Source organism: Euwallacea fornicatus, chromosome 25 (genome assembly GCF_040115645.1).
Source record: "Euwallacea fornicatus isolate EFF26 chromosome 25, ASM4011564v1, whole genome shotgun sequence".
NCBI classification, from domain to species: domain Eukaryota; kingdom Metazoa; phylum Arthropoda; class Insecta; order Coleoptera; family Curculionidae; genus Euwallacea; species Euwallacea fornicatus.
The window spans coordinates 547,012-567,882 of NC_089565.1; the positions used below are offsets into that span (position 1 = coordinate 547,012).

Consider the following 20,871-nt stretch of genomic DNA (forward strand, 5'->3'; position numbering starts at 1 on the left):
TTACTTATCCTGAGTCTGTATCTAGGTACATTTTATCAAATAGAAGGGTTATTATAACATCAACTACTACATAATGTCCTTTGGTTGAACTCCGGATGTAGCTAATTGCTTGGTTATTCGGCTAACGGTCAAGTTAGTACAGGGTACTAAGCAATTCTTCATGAGAAGTACAAATAGGGTTGATTAGAAAGATGATTTATCGTAATGGCGGTTGATAAGTACATTACACTATTAATGAAACATTAATTAGTAAAATTTTCTTACTTAAGTTTAGTATTTGATTGCATATTATCCTTATGCTTGAGTAATTTATAAGCCTGAGACCTGACTAACTTATTATTGCCTCGGTCCTGTTCACCTTATTAATGAAGGGTATTCTCCTCGCTACTCATGCCCTCAAACTATTATTTATTAATAATTTTCTTATGGTAGTAACATGTACAACTCGTCCATAATCTGTTGCAACACTTTTTACCAAATCTGTTGCAGTATTATTTGGATTTGTTGCCACTTGTCTTATAATTTCTCGTTTCATACGTTCGGTAAAGGCCTGGCAATGTTTCAGTTGTTTTTGTTGTTTTATATTTTTTTATAATAGACTGGATCGTTGACCTACTTTTTCCAACAATTTTGACTATTGCACGTTGTGATTTTCTTTCGTTATTAAATTTTACAATCAATGCTCTAACTTAAGGCAGAACTTCCGAAGATTCACGACCCATTTTTCGAACTAACTTGCCTTCTATGCACAAGAATACTACTCAAATATCAGAAATACAATGTTCACTGTGTCTGTAAGGCATTTACAAAAACAAAAAAAAAACAAATATTTTGGGTTTGATTCTAAGTGGACGAATAATTTCGCTCCGCATAAAAAATATTTTGGGCATTATTATTGTCCAATAAATTTTAATAAATATTAATATTTACTGCTAATTAGCTAATAACATAATAATTCAATAAAGGATAGGTTTAATTCATATTAAACGTAACATTTGGCTTTGTTATCTTCAATTCTTTTAAAATTACCTAGTGGACGAATACCTAATCTCTCAACTGTATATGAGGCTAAAAAGAACATAACTTAGGACCTAGCTATAAACAGAAACAATCTCCCCTGCCCAAAGCAATCAATTACAAGAGTTTATCACCAAAGAGGGTGACCGTTCCCATGAGACATTTTTAATATTGTAATAATTAACAATATGAATGTCATGAAAAATAAAATTTTTTATTTAAAAATCATGTTTTGTATTAATTATTTTCGGGAAACACCGGTATATTGTTTAAATTTTGCTATGTTCACTTTGAACAAACACTATTTCAGAGGTAAGCTGTATATAAACAAAACTCTGCCGTAGAGGTATCGAGACCCATTAGTTCGTCGTTGTAGATATTTGATTGAAAAAGTACCTGAAATTCAACCTCCTTTTTATTTTTGGACCCTTTTAAAGATTTTGAACGTTGTGGAGTCATATGAACTTCCGGTATTTGTAAACTTGTAGTAGCGACTTGGTGAATAAACGAGGACTTTTTGGAAAACTCAATCCCTACAAGTGATGTCCATGATAGTTTTCCCTGCGCCAGAAATTGACTCAACTGAAAAGAAAAGTGCCAATAATGAAACGTTAATTAGCAGAATTGTCTTAGATGAGTTTATTATTTGATTGCATATTATCCTTATGTTTGAGCAATTTATAAGCTTGAGACCTGACTAATCCAGTAGTGCCTTCATCCACGGACCTGCTTCTACAGCGTAATTTCGTGCGTAACACATTACGTTTATCCCTGTTTCTCTCGTGCGTTAATCCACGTAAATATTAATTGAGAGCACGAAGCTTTTCTGTTAAATATTTATGTGTAAAAAATATGGTTCAACTCAAATATTTCATAAATATTTATATCTGATATGAAGCCAAATGGTTGCAATTCAAAGCTGAAATTTTCGTAGTTTGGTATCAACATTTCACATGTGAATTGCTAAAATTGGACAAAGATAGAGTGGTGGCAAAAAAGGCATAAACATGTCATAATCTTTGCTCAATTTTAAGAGTTCGCATTTCTGGAAGGTCTTAATAAAACCAGGAATTAGTAAGATTCGCAAAATCAAAAAAAAAAAAATTATTAAAACTACTGAAGATCTAATTCGATGAATACTAAAGTTATTTTAGAATTTTGTTATATTACCACCTTCCTGTTTTATAAAATACTACCTGTATATAAAATTACTATGTATGTGTAATAATTTCACTTTTCACTATTTTCTAAAAAATATTTGTCGGTGAAACACACGGGTTATTCAGTTTTTCCATTATTCTTTTGATCGGTTAAGATTTAGACACTAAACTAACACAAAACACTAAGCACTGGACTATAACTAATTATAAGATACCGACGAATTCACGGGCTCCCCTTGTCCCCTGACCGGCAGCACTCTCGCCCATTTCGTGGTTTTCCCGTGGCTACGTCCTGCAATCGAAGAGTTATCCCGATTACGGTATCTTCACCCCTTTTTATATAAACAAATGGTCCTAAAGACTAAACATAAACATAGACATAAACATTATCATTCACCGACATATTGGTTCTCCGACTACTTGCCTATCGGCATAGTAATGGACGAAAAATCATATTTTCAGATTTTTATTCGTATCATTTTTGCGACCTAGACAGGCTGAAAATTTTAGTCAGTGAAAACAGCTTTCTGCACACTTTATACAGAAGAGATGATTTCTTGACACTAGATCTGTTGATTTTTATCTATTAATTTAATCTATGTATAAAATTACTCAAGGCCCAACCTGTGGTTTACTCGTATTCTCAGTCATTTGGACCAGCGGCAGTGATCAGATTTTCGTCTACCTGCATAAATAAAATACCATGAAAAGAAAAATATATCTGCCCAAGGGCTAAAATTTTGTTGAGGTACCTTCTAAATATACATTGGCTCTAAAAATATAAAAACCTCTGCAAAGAATTTCCTAGTTTAATTTACAGTTAGTTTTCGAGATAAGCTGAAGTACTAGTGAAGTCCGCATCCTGTTCTTACCAGCTTATCAATTATTTTCTGATTTTATTTTATTAGTTACCAGCGTAGAAGTGGCCTTAAAATGAGCAGTACTCAAGGTAAGAATATCGGAAAGGGAGCATGTATGCTATTCATATATATAACAGAAAAATTTTGAAATGCTTATGGGAGGAAATTGTTTGAATTTTTAATTATTGGAAGTTATAATCAAGGAAAATTTTTTTCTTTATTTTTTTTTATTCATCCAAACTGAACTGTTTTGGGAAATATTTAGTGCCATAATTTTTTTTTCTATTTTGAGTATAAAAATACTGCATATTTATAAAATTTATAGAAAACTTGAATTTTTGTTGACCAGAACATTTTTGGGAGTAATTTTTGTGTAATTATCCGTAATTTTCAGTCACTAAAAGTTAAATTTATTATCTCTGACCACAGACAATTCAGCAGCGCAAATGAGTAGTTTGAGTGTAATTATTGGTAGTTTTCACTTTATCCTCACTGATTTAATGTGCGTGCAACTTTAATGTACAGTCACTCACAAAAGCATTTGTATAGCCACTAATTTTCCGATATAATGGAGATATACCTAGAAGAAATAAGCGATGCAACATATAACACAATCCAAATGTAAAATACCTTTACAAATAACTAAAAAAAAAAAGAAAAAATTCAGTTTTAAAGAGCTCACAAAAGTAATCGTAGGACCTCCATTATTTAAAATCACGTCATTAAGCCTTCTAGGCATGGAAAGAACTAAGTTCGCAGTAACTTTTGGGGAAATTTTTAGCCATTCTTCTTGTAAAACAAGTTTAAGAGTTTCCCGACTTGTAATCCTCCTTTGATTTTCTAGAGACCGGATTTTCCTCTCCGAGTCATCCCAGAGATGATCAATAAGATTTAAATCAGGAGACTGGGGCGGATGGTCAAGAAGCTTTGGTACATTATACGCTATCCACATTTTAACATGCGCGCAATGCTTTGGATCATTGTCTTGTTGCAAAATCCAACTCTTTAACGCATAATGGTATATTAGCGCGCAAAATGTTTATATAATGATGTTGGTCTATATCACCATCAATAAATGCCAAAGATCCAACCCCAGCCTCCGACATGCCTCTTCAAACTTGAACATTTCCACCGCCATGTTTAATAGTAGAACGTAGATTTTTGGGCTCTACTTCCGTGTTTTTTGTACGCCAAATTTTGCCTTTTCCATTACGTCCATACAAATTGAACTTACTTTCGTCAGCGAACAAAATTTTTTGACAAAAATTTTCATCGTTGTCTTTGTACTTGTTGACGAAAGCAAGTTATTTTTGACGATTCGTTCCAGAAATGAACGGTTTTCTTCTAGGCATTCTTCCATTGTATCCAGCCGATCGCAATACTCTTCGCACATTTTCTGGATGTACATTCTTTCCAGTAATTGCTGACAGCTCATTGGCCAAAACAGGAGCACTTGTTTTCGGATTATTTTTGATTTTTTTAATAAGAGTCCGTTCTTCTCGTAAAGTTAACACTTTTCTTCGGTCTGTTCTTGGTTTGTTAAACATATTTCCCGATTTTCTATATTTTTTAACAATGTGCTGCACAGCAGACCGGCTTTTACTAATAATTCTACCAATTTCTGAAAATGATTTTCTTTCTCTATGAAGCTTAATTATTAAATTTCGAATTTCTTGCGAACACTCTTGTCCCTTGCGACCCATTTTCACTAAATACTCGAAGGTTGCGACTATAGAAACATTTGTCAATAACAATATTTAAAAAAAATTGTGCCTGTTTTATAAAAAAAAACTAAAAATGTAAAATGGAATGTGGTGTACGAATACTTTTGTGAGTGACTGTAGATGTAGTTTTTATTAAGAAATATATTTTCCTTTTTTAAAAAAACAAACTAGTTCCTAAAGAACGGAACTTGCGTTATTTTTCAGTGTATCAATAACTCATTCATGGTGGAGAATTTAAATATTGCGAGTAACTCATTAGTCGAAAAGTAACTCTTCAGTCGTATTTGAGTAACTCAATAACTGGAAAATTTCTAATTTCAAAATACATACTACAGTGCTGTTCACTTGAATAGACTCATCAGTTTTTTTTGTAAAGCCGCATAGATAAGATAAGGTTACTAAGCAGTTTATTTAATTTTTTATTTTACTTAATATGTTCAAAAATAATAAATACAAAATTCTTACTCAAAATCAAATTATAAATAAAGTATAAGAAAATTCATTCTAAAGGATTTTCACATGAATAGCCTCATTTGAAAAAATAAACAAAATCGGATTTATTTCTTAATATATAATTGTTCAATATTTAGTAGATTTTCCTTGGCTTTTTATAATTTCGAGAATTCGATTTGGCATAGAATTATACAAAGATTGCAAATAGGATTTGTTAAGTGAAGACCAAGCTTTTTTGATACCCCTAATAAGGTCCGGTTTATTTTCATATTGTTTTCTATCTGCAGAAACTTCTCTAGAAAGATATCCTCAAACATTCTCGATAATATTTAAGTCAGGCGATAATGCTGGCCAGTCAAGAACAACAATATTATTTATTCGTAACCAATCCTTTACTACACGTGCTGTGTGTATTGGTGCATTATCATGTTGAAAAATCCACTTTTCCTGTCCCATGATATCTTTTATTTTTTCCAACATGCTAGTTAAAATCCTTAAATACTTATTGGAATTTTGTTTGCCTTCAATGATGACCAAGTCGATAACTCCGTTATAAGAAATTGCGCCCCATATCATGACTGAGCTCATACACGAATGTCGCTTAGAAAAAATTTGATCCTCCTTGCGCAAATCATGGTAATAATAAGAAATTCCGTCAGGCCCGTCTAAATTGAACTTTTTCTCATCTGAGAAAATCACATTGTACCATTTATAAAACCAACCCATATGTACCTTTTCAAATTCTAATCGGGCTACAATATGCCTTTTCTTTAGAGCAGGTTTTCTTTTTAATTTACAAAGTTTGATGTATGGAGCATTTTGTATAACTCGTCTAATAGTGGAAATTGATGCTTGTGTACTAACTTCTTGTTTTAATTTTTTTAGGGAAATTTGTCTATTTGAAACCTTGCGTAAAATTAATCTTCTCTCCTTCTGCGTTATAGCTTTTGTAACTCTTCTTTTGTAATTTCTTCCACAATTTTCGGAATTTTTAAAGAAATTATTGATTATCTTTCCACTTCTTTTAATTCTTCTTCCAATTTCTCGATTGGAATAGCCTTCTTCCCCCAGAATTTTTATTTTACCAATCTCTTCAGAATTTAATGAAGATCCGCGTCCCATATTACACAGTAATACTAATTATTTTCTTTAACTATTAAAGATATGCTCATAAAAATATTTCTCACTGTAGTATTCTTTCCTAACTAGCCATAAACATTTTAGAAATAAGACTAAACCGTTGAGGCCATTCAAGTGATAAACCTCATATTGACGAAAACAATTTTTTTAGGAAATTAAAGGAATTTAGTAAATAAATATTAAACGTTTATCTTTTTGCGAACTTAACTGTTCGATAAATAATAATATTCCAAAGCAATTTTGTTTCTGATTTTAATTTACATTTATTTTGATCCGAGTCTATTCAAGTGAACAGCACTGTATGTGTAGATGCTAAATATTAATATTTAGCGGAAAGGCCTTTGCTTCTTATAATATCCTTTAAGCTTTTGGGTATCGATTGAACCATTTTCAGCAATGTTCAGATAATATTGGACCCATTCATTCACCAGTGCGGTTTTTAGTAGTTCTTTCTCAGAAATAGTATGTTTTCTTATACTCACTCTCAAATGACTCCATGAGTTTTCGATTACATTCAAATCAGGGCTCTGAGGTGGTGTTTCTATAACTTTCGGAAAATTATAAATTATCCAAGATTTAATTTATGTGCCGGGTTGTTGTCCTGATAAAAAAGAAATGTGTCTTCAGTATCAAGCTTTTGAGCACTTTGTTCGACATTGTTCTTCAATATGTCTAAGTACAGTCAGTCAAAGTGAAACTCGTATACCTAAAAGTGGTTATTAAAATTGTGAAAAAATGTCCAAATTAGGCGGCTTCAAATGAAAAATAGGTTGTATTTGATGAACAATTTATGAATTAACATAACAATTCAAAAAATGTATAAAATTAAAAAAAAATTGCAATATTATTTAGCAAGACTGTTACTATATGCTCTCATTGATAGTCAAAGCTAAACACGTACTCTAACAAAATGAACATAAATGTCAATGGACACCCATTTATTTAATATTTTGTGGGAAAGCCTTTGTTTCTTCATATTTCTTTTAATACATTCGGTATCGATTTGACCAATTTTTTGCAAAATTCAGGTGTTATTTTGGCCCATTCTTCCTTGACTGCCGTTTTTAACTGTTCTTTATTAAAAATCTCATGACTTCTTATGCCAACTTTTAGTTGACTCCATAAGTTTTCTATAACATTCAAGTCAGGACTCTGAGGGGATGTTTCTATGACCTTAGGACAATTATATAAAAACCAGTTCCGAATTTTGTGAGTTTTACGTTTCGGATCTTTACCTTGGTAGAAATGAAATGTCCTGTCAATCTGTAATTTTCGATATTTTGCTTGACACTGTCATTTAATATTAATAAATACAGTGGCGGAAAAAAGTATTTAGACAACTTTTGGTATAACATAAATTTAGCTATATTGCATTATTTTTATGTCATAAATCCATTGTTGCTCTGTGTCCTATTACTTAAGACTCACCCTATATATATACAGGGTGAGTCGGGAGGATCGTGCCAAACTTCAGGAGCGTGTTGTACATGAAAAATAAATGTAAAAAACCTCAAATGTTGTTATCCGATTTTTGTTTGTTTACAAGTTATAGCGTAAATAAAATTAAAACATAAAATTTAAAAAAATTATAAATTTCATAAGAAATTCCATAAATTAACGTTTGGATATCATAGTAAATGTTCAAAAATATTGCCATTAACTTCTAAACATTTTCGGCTTCGTCTATGAAGAGCATTTGTTGCGCTCCTGATTGTTTCATGTCTTTCTTCAATAGCAGTTGCAGCATTTCTAATGCGTTGAATTAGTGCATCTTGAGTGTCCACTTTTACTCTGTACACTTCAGTTTTAAACCAACCCCACAAACAATAGTCTAGTGGTGTGAGGTCTGGAGACCTTGGAGGCCAACTAATAGGGCCACCACGACCAATCCAACGTCCAGGTACGTTTATGGTAAATAAAATCCTAGTTAAAAAATTTTATTTACGCTATAATTTGTAAACAAACGAAAATCGGATAACAACATTTGAGTTTTTTTACATTTATTTTTCATGTACAACACGCTTCTGAAGTTTGGCACGATCCTCCCGACTCACCCTGCATAAGAAACATTCTTGGTAGGTAACTACCGATTTGCAACAAAATATAAAAAATATATAATACCATATTCAAAATGTAAATAATAAGATGGGACAAAGTAAATAAACTCTAAAATAAGCGAGGAAATTGTTGATAATTTTAAACTTAAATTAATAATGCGTAGAAGACCCTTTGTTGGTTATGACTTCTTGGCATCGCCTTGGCATTGATTCCAATTATTTCAAAATCACTTCAGTTCCGATGGATTCCCAAGACTCCCGAATTCATTCTTCCTTGAATAATATCATAGTTTGACGAACACGTCGTTCTAGTTCCTCCCATAAATTCTCTATCGTGCTGAGATCAGGACTTTGTGCAGGAAAATTCATAACAGTAATTTTTACGGCAACAAACCAGTCTCGGATGACTCTAGATTTGTGTTTCGGATAATTATCCTGTTGAAATATCCACGTCAGTGGTAAATAATCCTCGGTATATGGCAGCATTGTGTTTTTTAATATACCGAGATACACAAACCGGTCCATAATATTCTCTATGATATGTAACGGATCTACACCATATCCGGAGACACATCCCCACACCATGCAAGATCCTCTGCCATATTTAACTGTGGGTTTGGTATACTTGGGGTTAAACCTTTGATGTACCCATAATACACCGTCAGAATCAAAAATGCTAAACTTGCTTTCATCTGGAAATAAAGACCTTCTGATTTTTCATCAAGATTTTTACTTATTTGCAGCTTTGCGACTAAACAATCCTACTTCCCTCAGTCTTCTTTGAACTTGAGTTTTGGTGGTAGCGACCTCGTTCAACAGTTCTTTGTCTTAAGAAAGCCCTGTCAGCCTACTGCTCGTCTTATTGTCAGGTCTTAATGTGGGGGGGGGGGGGGGGGGGTAAAAAATCTTGTACCAGCTTGTGTGGGGTTTTCATCCACTAAAAGATCCCCGTTGGTTTGGAAAATTTCAAGCGCGCTCAAAAATTCTCAATCACGCTTCTGGGTCGCTTTTGTTATGGTCCTTTGTTAACAGAGTCAAACGGTACCTCCGCTCTTTGCTCTGTTATCGATTTAGGCCTTCTTGCGTAGCTCTTACGGGAATTTAGCATTAATGTTACACTTTACAACTTAAGGACTAATAAATCTCCGACATAGATACATCTACCAATACTTTGATGGGCACCATTTGGAATCAATGATACTCTGCACTCGTGCAGAAACCAAATTGTCGGTGACTTCTTGAGAAATTAAGGACCATTCTTGCAGAAGAACCCTTCGCAAGGCTTCTTTGCTCGTTATGTCATGTTTCCTAATTTGTTTTTCTGAGTGTGACCGCAAGCACTCGATGGGATTGAGATCTGGAGACTGTGGCAGCATTTTTAATGTATGAGGGATGTCATATAATGGCCATTCTTGAATAAGTTTTGAGTAATGCTTGGGGTCGTTGTCTTGTTTGAACCAATAAGCGTCGTGAATTCTCATTTTAATGGCACCCTGCTCCAGATTTTCACTTAAAATATCTCGGTACATGAACCTGCCCATGTTTCCATCAATAAAATGAAATTTTCCAACACCTCCTAGAGACATACAAAGCAAAACCATATGATTTCGGCCACCATGTGTTTATTTTCGATGCTATTTTTAGAGCCTCTTCGAGTTTTCTTTACACATACAGACGTCCGTCTGATCCGAAACCATTAAATTTTGATTAATCAGAAAAGGTCACTCTACACCAACTCCATTGGCTCGTTCAAGTGTTCTCTTGCAAATTGAATTCTCTTCTTGCGATTGGTTTTATTAATCCAGGATTTTCTTTCTGGCTACTTTTCCATGGAATCCGGCTTCTTTTAGAACATTTTTATCGGTTTGGGCAGATTTTCTGGAGCCTGTAGCTATTCCAAGATCCGACGCGAGTCTGGCAGCGCTAATTGGGGGGTTTTCCTTTACCTTACGGAAAATAAAATCGCATTGACGATTCTTTATCTTTCTTGGCCTTCCTGAATGGACTATTGATAGGACATTTCCCGTATGCGTAAATTTATTTATGACGTATTGAAAGGTGCTACGAGTTTTTTTAACTTTTAGCAATTTGACTTAACGATTTTCCTTCTTTATGGAGGTCAACAGTTAAGTTACGCATATCAAGATTAATCCTTTCACTGCGGTACGCCGGAAAGCTGTGCTTCGTGCAGGGCGGGGTTATTTTGGCGCTCAGAAATATACTGGTCTTGAGCAGTATAGGCCAAATACGTATATTTTTAATATATTATTTTATATATTGGGTACTTGAATAAGTTCTCGCTGTTTTTTCGTGAAAATGACTACTTTATTGAGAAAAATTGGAAAGCAACTCATCATTCAAAGTATTGTCCATCACGTGCCACCACTTTTTCCCATCTTTCTCGCAGCACACTAATTCCACGTCGGAAAAACAAATCGTTTTTTGAAGCTATCCAAGAATGAAGCCATTTTTTGGTATCTTCATAGGAATGAAAGTGCTGCTCATCTAGGCCATGTGCCATGGAGCGGAATAAGCGGTAGTCGCACGGAGCAATATCTGGTGAATACGGCGGGCGGGGTAGGATATCTGATTTGAGCGTTTCCAAGTATGTTTTGACAGATTTTGCAACGTGTGGCCAAGCGTTATTGTGCTGTAAAATCACCTTTTGTGTCTCTCCTCGTATTGCGGCCGTTTTACCTTTAATGTTCGGCTTAAACGCTTCAATTGTAACCTGTAACGATCTCTCTTGATAGTCTCGTTGGGTTTGAGCAGCTCATAATACACCAAGCCCAGCTGATCCCACCAAATACAGAGCAAGAGTTTGGAACTATGGAAGTTCGGTTTTTCCGTTGATGTCGAAGCATGACCGGGCTTACCCCACGATTTTTTACGTTTGGGATTATCGTGGTGTATCCACTTTTCATCACCAGTCGATCACGATACGATGCAAGAAGCCTTTTCTTTTCTGCCTTTTGGGCAGTTGTTCACATGCAAACAAACGCTGCTCGACCTCTCGCAGCTTCAATTCGTACAGTACCAAATTTCATCATTTTTGGATCATTCTTAAGGCCTTTAAACGATTGGAAATTGTTATGTTATCAACTCTCAATGATTCTGCAAGAACAGCTCGTGTTTGACATGGATCTTCATCAAGTAAGACCTCCAATTCTCGGTCTTTAAACCGTTTCTGTGCGCCAGAGTGTGCTTTATCTTCAACATTAAAATTATTGTTTTTGAAGCGCCTAAACCAATCTCTGCATGTTGTTTCTGCCAGAGCATGGTCACCGTAGGTCTCCACAAGAATTCTATAAGCTTCAGCAGTAGTTTTTTTTTTGCAAAAAATAATGCAATAAAATTCTCCGCAAATACACTTCTGTTGGTACAAAACTCGACATTTTTAGAATAAAGAAATAAGAGTTGTTTACACTATAGCGAACTAACACGCTGAAGTTCAACTTTACTGACAGTTCTTCCTTGTAGATGCGTTATCATCTAAAATTAAAAACACCTGGTTTTGATAATGGCATCCGACATGAAACAGCGAGAACTTATTCAAGTGCCATATACAGGGTGAGGCTTAAGTAATAGGACACAGAGCAATGATGGATTTATGACATAAAAATAATGCAATATAGCTAAATTTTCTTATACCAAAAGTTGATAATAACTGAGATACAGGGTGCCAAAATTTAAAAATGAAATCAAATTTTCTTTAATATCTCTGAAACAGTTCGGGCTAATTTCACGAAATTTCTTATACAGGGTGTCCTCGAATTACGTGGCCAAAATAATACCGCAGATTGTTTGAGTGAAAATAAGTCGATTTAACTAAACTTCCCTCAGTCCAAAAGTTGATAATTATGGAGCTACAGGGTGTTAAAGTTGAAAAAAAAATCACATTTTCTTTAATATCTTTCGATTTCTTTGAGTTAATTTCACGAAATTTCATATTTGAGGGTGTTTTAGGATACGAAATTCAAATTTATTAACGATTTAGTTGTTTCTTCTAGGGGGCGCCACAAGCGACCATTAGGACACATTTAAATCTCTGTAACTTTTTCGTGCCACGGTGTATATTATTTTGGTATTTAAAAACCTTTTTCCCTACCTTTCATACTTAGAAAAGGTATACTTTATTGACGTCGCTAGAAGCAACGGTTTTGGAGAAAAACGCATAATTCTAATGCGCTACATATTTGCGTTGGCGCTTTTAAGTAAATAACTCAGTTGGCTATGTTTTTAATTGACATTTTAACACTTGAATTTGTTTCTCAAATGTCAGTTTCGCTTCTTATTCCTGTAAATATCCATAAGTATGGCCAATAAATTCACTTATTCTGAAATGGTGGATATGCTGTTAGTTTATGGACTTTGCCGTTGTAATAGTCAAAAAAGTGTACGAGTTTACAAGGAAAAATATCCTTTCCGTAGAATTCCAAATCGGAAAACTTTTGTTAATATTGAAAGGCGTCTAATTTTAAGGTAATTTGCATGCATCATCAGGCTTAGATGCATTTTTCTCCAAAACCGTTGCTTCTAGCGACGTCAATAAAGTATACCTTTTCTAAGTATGAAAGGTAGGGAAAAAGGTTTTTAAATACCAAAATAATATACACCGTGGCACGAAAAAGTTACAGAGATTTAAATGTGTCCTAATGGTCGCTTGTGGCGCCCCCTAGAAGAAACAACTAAATCGTTAATAAATTTGAATTTCGTATCCTAAAACACCCTCAAATATGAAATTTCGTGAAATTAACTCAAAGAAATCGAAAGATATTAAAGAAAATGTGATTTTTTTTTTCAACTTTAACACCCTGTAGCTCCATAATTATCAACTTTTGGACTGAGGGAAGTTTAGTTAAATCGACTTATTTTCACTCAAACAATCTGCGGTATTATTTTGGCCACGTAATTCGAAGACACCCTGTATAGGGGTTTTTGGAGATGATCAATTCTAATTTATCCACGATTTCGGTGTATCTTCTAGAGGGTACCACAATCGACAATTAGGAGTCATTTAAACCATTTAAACTTTTTTGTGTCACGGTGTATGTCATTTTGGACTCATAATATTTGTTCCCCTACCTTTTCTAGTTAAAAAAGTTATACCTTAGTGGTGTCGCTAGGAGCAACGGTTTTCCAGAAATTCAATTAAATAACTTAAATTCCCATTTTTTCTACTTGTTGACATGTAACAACATAATTTTTTTGTATTGTTAGAAAAGCACAAAGATAATATGAAAACAATTTAATACCGCAGTTGGTCTTCTATTCACATTTTTATTTAAGCTCAAAAAAAATATATTTTTTAAATTTAATTAATTATTAATTTATTTAAGTTATTAATAACCATAGTTATGGTAATATAATATTCCTAGTCAAAACAATAAATTTGGTTTGCCACATTTTATGGGACGCCCTGTAGCTACCCAAGTAGATAACTTTAATAATTTTGACGAACCCCTACAACTATTATATTTTCCATTTCATTCTAAAAGTGAAAGGAAAAGATTTACGAAAGAGTACAAAATAGAACGAACCACCCTGTAATATATACCTAACAATAAATCTGCTTCCTCTAAAAAGGGTTATCGTGAAGTAGTTCGACAAACAATGGACTTTGGTGGTCTCATCGAGAATCTGAGAAAATGGAAGTTCTCAAGAAAGTTAGATTTAACTTAACTCCCTAAGTTGGTGTCACTGAGAGGCTCTCTTAATCTTGAGCCAATCTTGAAGAGTCTGTTGCTTGTTTCAAACTTAAATATTAAGAGGTACGCTATCTTTAGAGTTAAAACTAAAAATTACCTTATAAATATATTTCCTTTCTTTATACCTAGTGTCCGAGTCTTGAGATGCCAAAAATAATGCAACTGAAACTCACTGGAGACCAGAGCTTCAGTACAATTGCACCATTGAAATTGTAGCGATCTCATGAATATCAGAACTGAAAAGAAATTGATACTTATATCCAACACAACACTGTTAGAAATCCAGAACGTCCTCCTGCTGGAAATGACATTGAAAACAACTCCAAGAATCCTTCGACAGAAGCTTTACAAATTTACTTTCGACCCCAAATAAGCCGATCCATTAATGATATTCTAATGGACAAGGAGACAAACAGTGCATTAAAAATGATTCAAGAAACTGAACGGACTGTGAAGGTTTTAAAGGACTATCAAGCGAGATTTGTGGTCAACTTCTTTTAGAGTCGATAATCTTAGGCTTGGGATAGGAAATAAGAGGAGTTGCAGAGGGCCATAAATTTGCACATGAAGTCCCCAAAGAAGGAGAGGGGCAGGAAATTGCTTCAAGGAGGTATCACGATGGTTAACTGCAACTTTAGAAGAGTTAATTCGGAGTTTGCAAGTACAGCGTCTCTGAATGCACAGGTAAAATAATTTATGGGTTTTAGTAGTTTGGCTACAGCTGCGAGCAGAAAAATAGCAGTGCAAATAGACAGGAACTATTATTTAAAATTACTAGTTTTATAAATGTAATTTCAAATTATTTTATGTACAGACAAATCTAATGTTGCTCAACATTATTGTATACTTTAATTAATTGATAATATTATAAACAATAATTATGGAAAACAAAAATTAACAAAATATTTCAAAAAATAACGGAGCAAAAAAATAGCAGTGCTAGTACCTTTTTATCTTATCTAACAGAGAACTCAACACAACTTTTCAAATTTCTTTAAAAATTAATTAATATTTTGTGGCATTGGCTTTGTTGCTAATTTCGAATGGTATGGATTTCCAAGACTCCTGGACTACCGCCCACAGCTCCTTCTGATTTTTTGGCTTTGCTTTCCTGACTGCTTTTTTAGGTCAGTCCATAGATTTTCAATAGGATTGAGGTCTGGAGACTGAGCTGGCCATTCCATAACCTCAATTCTGTTGTCCCGAAACCACTGCTTAGCTGCCCTGCTAGTATGTTTCGGGTCATTGTCCTGTTGGAAGACCCATTTCAGAGGTATTTCGAATTCGTCATATTGGAGCATGATATTTTGTAGTATTTCCACATATGAATGCTGATTCATTTTAGTTTTAATCCAATGTATCGGACCAACACCATAATAAGAGAAGCATCCCCAAACCATGATACTACATCTACCATGTTTTAAGGTTTTTACAGTGAATCTAGGGTCGTATTCTGTATTAGGTGGACGCCTGACGTATTGTCGAGATCCTTTATTACCATAGAGAACGATTTTACTTTCGTCAGTCCACAGTACATTCCACCATTTCGTAAGTGGCCATTCCACATGCTCTCTGGCAAATACAAGCCTTTTTGTTATATGTATTTTCTTAAGAAGTGGTACTTTCCTTGGACTGTGAGCCTTTAAATTGTGTTCCCTTGACAGTCTTCTTACTGTGTGAACACTACATAACGAATCCATTTCACGTAGAATTTCAGTAGCCGTTGCAGTTGGATGAGTCTTGGAGTACCTTACTACGCGTTTCACAAGAGATGGGGAAACAATCCTCTTGCGACCGCGTGTTTCGGATTTATTTTTATAGGTGATTGCATTTCTTACTAATTTAGCAGAACAACCCTTAAGCTCCTGCACCTCTTTGTATGACTTGCCGCTCTTTATGAGGGTCTGAATCAAATGTCGCCTTTCTTCTGTGCAATATTTTCCTCGGCCCACTTTTATAAAAAAAAAAATGCATATGTAAGATAAAAAAAAATAATATAAAATAAAAGCTCTAAACTTACTTTTAAATGAAGTTAATTCAATGTCAAGAAGCAATAACGTTTATAACTTAAAATGTAAAAAAAAGCTGCTGTTATTTTGCTCGCATCAAATTTCGTACTGGTCAGCATCAATTGATATTTCATAGCAGAATGAGTTTTGACCAGTACCTTATAGTACCCTCTAGCACTTTGATAAACAATATACAATTTTACAATAGAAGTCAGAAAAAAAGGAATATGGATAGAAATATTAAGGAAATTTTTCATTATTAAGGAGTACTGCTATTATTTTGCTCGCCACTGTATGCACACTAAACAATACTGAAGTTTGAGAATGCACATTATTTTTTTTTTTTTTAATTTACAAAATATTGTTTTTTGAGAGTAATTTTCAAATAAATTTAATGTTACTTTTACCACAGTCCTTCGCAATTTTATCACATCATTAATTTATATCAGATGATACATCTTTTGAACTAATTTTTTCGCATTTCTTGAAAATTGCTTAATCAAAGTTGACCAAATTGGGTATTATTTTAACAAGAATCAAAAGACCTTTCAAACGAGGTACTACTCGACTCTACTTTCCATTTAAGATTTTAGGAGTTTAATTCACCCCGGCTAGGGAGTTGATGTGAAAGGAGCCAGTATACGTTTATAATGTGTCCCCCTCGGATATAAAGTTGACGTGTCCGAGCGTTTTTTAAATTTAAATTTCTAAATACGCGAAAATGCCTCTGTTTCGTTTTCGGTGCGCCACCCTGTATTATTGGATAATTTTCTTTTTATGCTATACAGGTTAAAATACCGCAGTGGGGTGTAATACACCCCAGTGTGTGCTTTGCTGTAACAAAATATAAGTGTGTGTTGCGAAGGTTAAAATCAACATTTACTCAACTCAAAACCGTACAAACAACATTTTTCTTTGATGTAGACCGACACTTGCTGGTTCGCTCGTGTTAGAGAATCATGTAATTTGGCGCGCTTTGGCGCGGATTACCATTCAAATCCAACGCGCCGCGTTGCGCAAAGCAGATTTTAACAGCGTGGCGCAATCTGTTCGGAGCCGCCTTTAAGATATGCCGTAAAGCCCTAATTATGCAATAATTCAGTAAATATTTTTATAGATTGATAATGGCCCTACAAAAAACGCATCGAACTGTAGATGAAAGATCCTCTCATTTGATGACGAAAAAAAGCCGTGATGTGTTCGAGTTTGGGGCACAATTTCGTCTTAAGGAAGTGCTACTGTTCAGCTCCACCTCTCTCAGTACAGCTAGAGTGGACAAATGGACTTCAAAAACAGTTGTAGTTTTTCGAAGGCTGTAAGAAGATGGTCTTCCACCATAAAGATCAACCGGACGAAATATAAGATTCACGGGGACGGGGAATGCAAAGGTAAATATGGGAATAGAAATGTATTTAAGATTTGATATTTATCTATTGCGGGTTTTTAAGTACAGTACAGTCCGTTTATAATGAACTTGAGGGAACCGAGAGATTTAGTTCATTATATCCGAGTGTCAATCTTGTAAGAATCAAACAAATTACATACACAACATTAAAAAAATGCGTTTTAATGCCTAATTGAACAAAAATATTAACAAATGTTTATTAAGATAATTCTATAAAAACATTTAATATATAGAAATTTACATTATTCATAATTATTTCTCAAGGAAATCAGTTGTTTTCCTTTGAATAGAGACTTTTTTAATGTAAATTTTCTGCAAATTCACTTCAATTTTATATAATTTAGAAAAAAACTCATTGCTGTCCTCTTGCTGAAGGAGATATTGTTGTAAAGTGTGTACACAATTAAGAGCCTCTATTGTAGTAACAACAGTTTCTCCTTCAGTATCATCATCTTCAATATCTTCTGTTGTTTCTTCTTAAAGTTCTTGATTTACTAAGTCTGTATCAGCTAATTATTCTCTTACAACAACATTGTTATCAACGTTTACAAAATCATCAAAATTCACTAAGTTCATAAATCTGTTTTCTCTTATGAATTGAGTCAATGGAATATCATCCTCTGGATCAAATTCCATATTAGAAGATATTGTTTTTGATAAGCCGGAATGGCGAAAACAATTACTGATAGTTTGCGTAGAAGCTTCATATCACGTTTAGGTTTAATAAATTTATAGCATCTAAAATAGTAACACTTTTGATGTTAGTATTACCCTGAGTCTCCAAAAGTTTCATCACCATTTGTTTTCTGTAAATTTGTTATAAATTCGAAATTACATCCTGGTCCATGGGCTGTAAAACTGACGTCACATTGGGTGGTACAAAAATAAGCTTTAAGTTATGAAGTTGAACGTCCGGATGGGCTGGACAGTTATCAACTAACAATAATATTTTTCTTATCTCTTTAAGAAGTTCTTGGTGCCATTTTTTAAAATAATCTGTAAAAATTGACGACGTCATCCATGCCTTGTCGTTCCAATAATAGTCAATAGGAAGACTATTAATGTTTTTAAATCACTTAGGATTTTGAAATTTTCCTGAAATACCGAAAATCAAATTCTTAGTACAACTCAAAATAAAAATGTTAACATTTTTCACTTATCTATAATGAGTAATTTTCGTTTCTCGGTTCCAGAAGCATTAGCACAAATCATAGCTGTGATGCGTTCTTTAGACATTTTTCCTCCATTAGATCTTTCACCTTTTAACTTATGTGTTTTATTAGGCAACATTTTATAAAAAAATCCCTGTTTCGTCAGCGTTAAATATGTTTTCTTCTGTATAATCATCAATTATCAAAGGCCAAACACGAACCAGCCACTCTTTTTTTTTTTTTTAATTACTTGTAGAGATACAATCTGTCACAATAAAGGTAAAATTAAATTGGACATTCAATATCTATGCTGGCAATTACAAATTATAGTACTAAGTGGTGTAGCAAAAGGACCAACATTTCAGTCCCTTACTTGGTTGAATCTATGTGGCAAATCTAGAGGGTTGAATCTTTTCAACCTGGTTGTATATGTCAGAATAGGAGAAGCAGAATTGCTTCCAGAAGCCATGAGTTTCAAGTTGAACACTAGGAATAGTCACTCGATACCGCCAATTTATTAATAACAAATGTCACTGAGATTACACTAATTTATATGTAAACGAATAACTATCGGCTACCCTATATTCTGATAAATGTCTTATGGCAATAATCTCTTTCACAAAAGGTTAACCGTATGATAATCGAATCGAAGGATGAGAGACATGACAATCCGGGACCAGACCTCTCCAAGCCAACTCTCGATAATTACTGCCCTACCTCACCCAATATTCATTTCGTCCCCTGGCCCCGTTTTGCCCCCCTTGCGTGTTAAAAACAAGTGTGTCCCTTATTCCTGGGGTTCCTGGAAGTCATATCATAAAGAAAATGAATGTTTTAGTTTCGACAGAATAGCGAGAAAAACCAGAACCCCGATCGATTAAATAGGGTCGTACCAATACATAGAGTCTGTCTACTTAGGGGTATGCGCTAAATTTATGGTAGCGCCGACATGCATTAAAGGCGAGATTTTTTTAAGTACAAATTAAAAAAATATTCCAAAATATAAGGGCCAAAAGTAGAGCAGCTAAAACATTTCTTATAATTTAACTTATAATTAAACATTTTAATTAGTATCCAGTAGCGTATCATTTATTTTTTTATTATTTCCAAACATCTGTTCTTAATGGACTTTAATAGTTTGTCGATATAATCTTGAGATATTGAATTCCAAGTACTTTGAATTTCTTCCAAAAATTCTAGATTTTTTTTCTTATGAATCCTTCTGTCAATTTCATTCCAAAGGTTCTCTATCGGATTGATGTCAGGACTTTGGACCGGCCAAACCATAATCTTAACGTTATGTGCACTTAACCACTCTTTAATCAATTTAGCAGTGTGTTTGGGGTCGTTGTCGTTTTGAAACGTCCACCGCAAACTCATATTTCCTTCTTTCCAGGGAAGCATGTGATGTTGCAAGATATCTTGGTAAACATGTCGATTCATAATGCCGTCAATTTTTACTAATGAACCGATGTTAAACCCTCCAAAACACCCCCAAACCATAACACTGCCACCGCCATGTTCGACCGTCGGTTTTGTATACTTCGGGTTAAATCTTTCATTGATTGGCCTCCTTACCCAACCAATTCCACCCGATTTGAACAGTTTCAATGGACTTTCATCAGAGAAAAGGACAGTTTTTCATTTTTCATATGATCAGTTAATGTGCTCTCTCGCAAACCTCAATCTCGTCACTCTATTTTTTTTATATAAAAGGATTTTTGTTGCTTCTCTACCATATAAATCAGCGTCCCTTAATCTTCGTTCTATGATACTCACTGATACAGGAACGCCTAACTCTTGTTGTATGCTACTTGCACTCTTAATCGGATCCCTAATGGATACCATTTTAATTTTTCTCTCCATCACTTTATCAGTTTTTCGTTTTCTGCCGCACTTCGGAAGTTCATCTAAGGTTTCTCTATTTTTATAGGTAAAAATAACCCTCGACTATACTGATTTATTTAAAATGAAATCTCTTGCAATTTTACACAGCTTTTCACCGTTTTCCAATTTTTCTCCAATATTTTGTTTTATCTCAAGTGATAAATGTACACCACGTGGCATTTTGAAAATTTACACTAAATATTGTTAACTGCAGGATCGATACCATGCAAAAAATTAAAGAATCTGAAAAAAGGACATAAACAAAATATACCGAAAACATATTTCTTGCTTTACGATGTT

The 20,871-nt window shown here is 34.0% G+C and overlaps 1 long non-coding RNA gene across 2 annotated transcripts in view; it reads left to right on the plus strand.

Annotated features, from left to right (window-relative positions):
• Window positions 1-2,677: 2,677 nt before the first annotated feature.
• LOC136346971 (uncharacterized) overlaps window positions 2,678-20,871 on the plus strand; it is a 33,826-nt gene continuing 15,632 nt past the window's right edge. The window contains exons 1-4 of one of the 2 annotated variants that reach the window (XR_010733399.1): window positions 2,678-3,126; window positions 13,998-14,182; window positions 14,249-14,803; window positions 17,246-17,516. This is a non-coding gene — a long non-coding RNA (uncharacterized lncRNA). The remainder of the gene's footprint in view (window positions 3,127-13,997; window positions 14,183-14,248; window positions 14,804-17,245; window positions 17,517-20,871) is intronic. The other variant, XR_010733398.1, reaches the window with a different exon arrangement.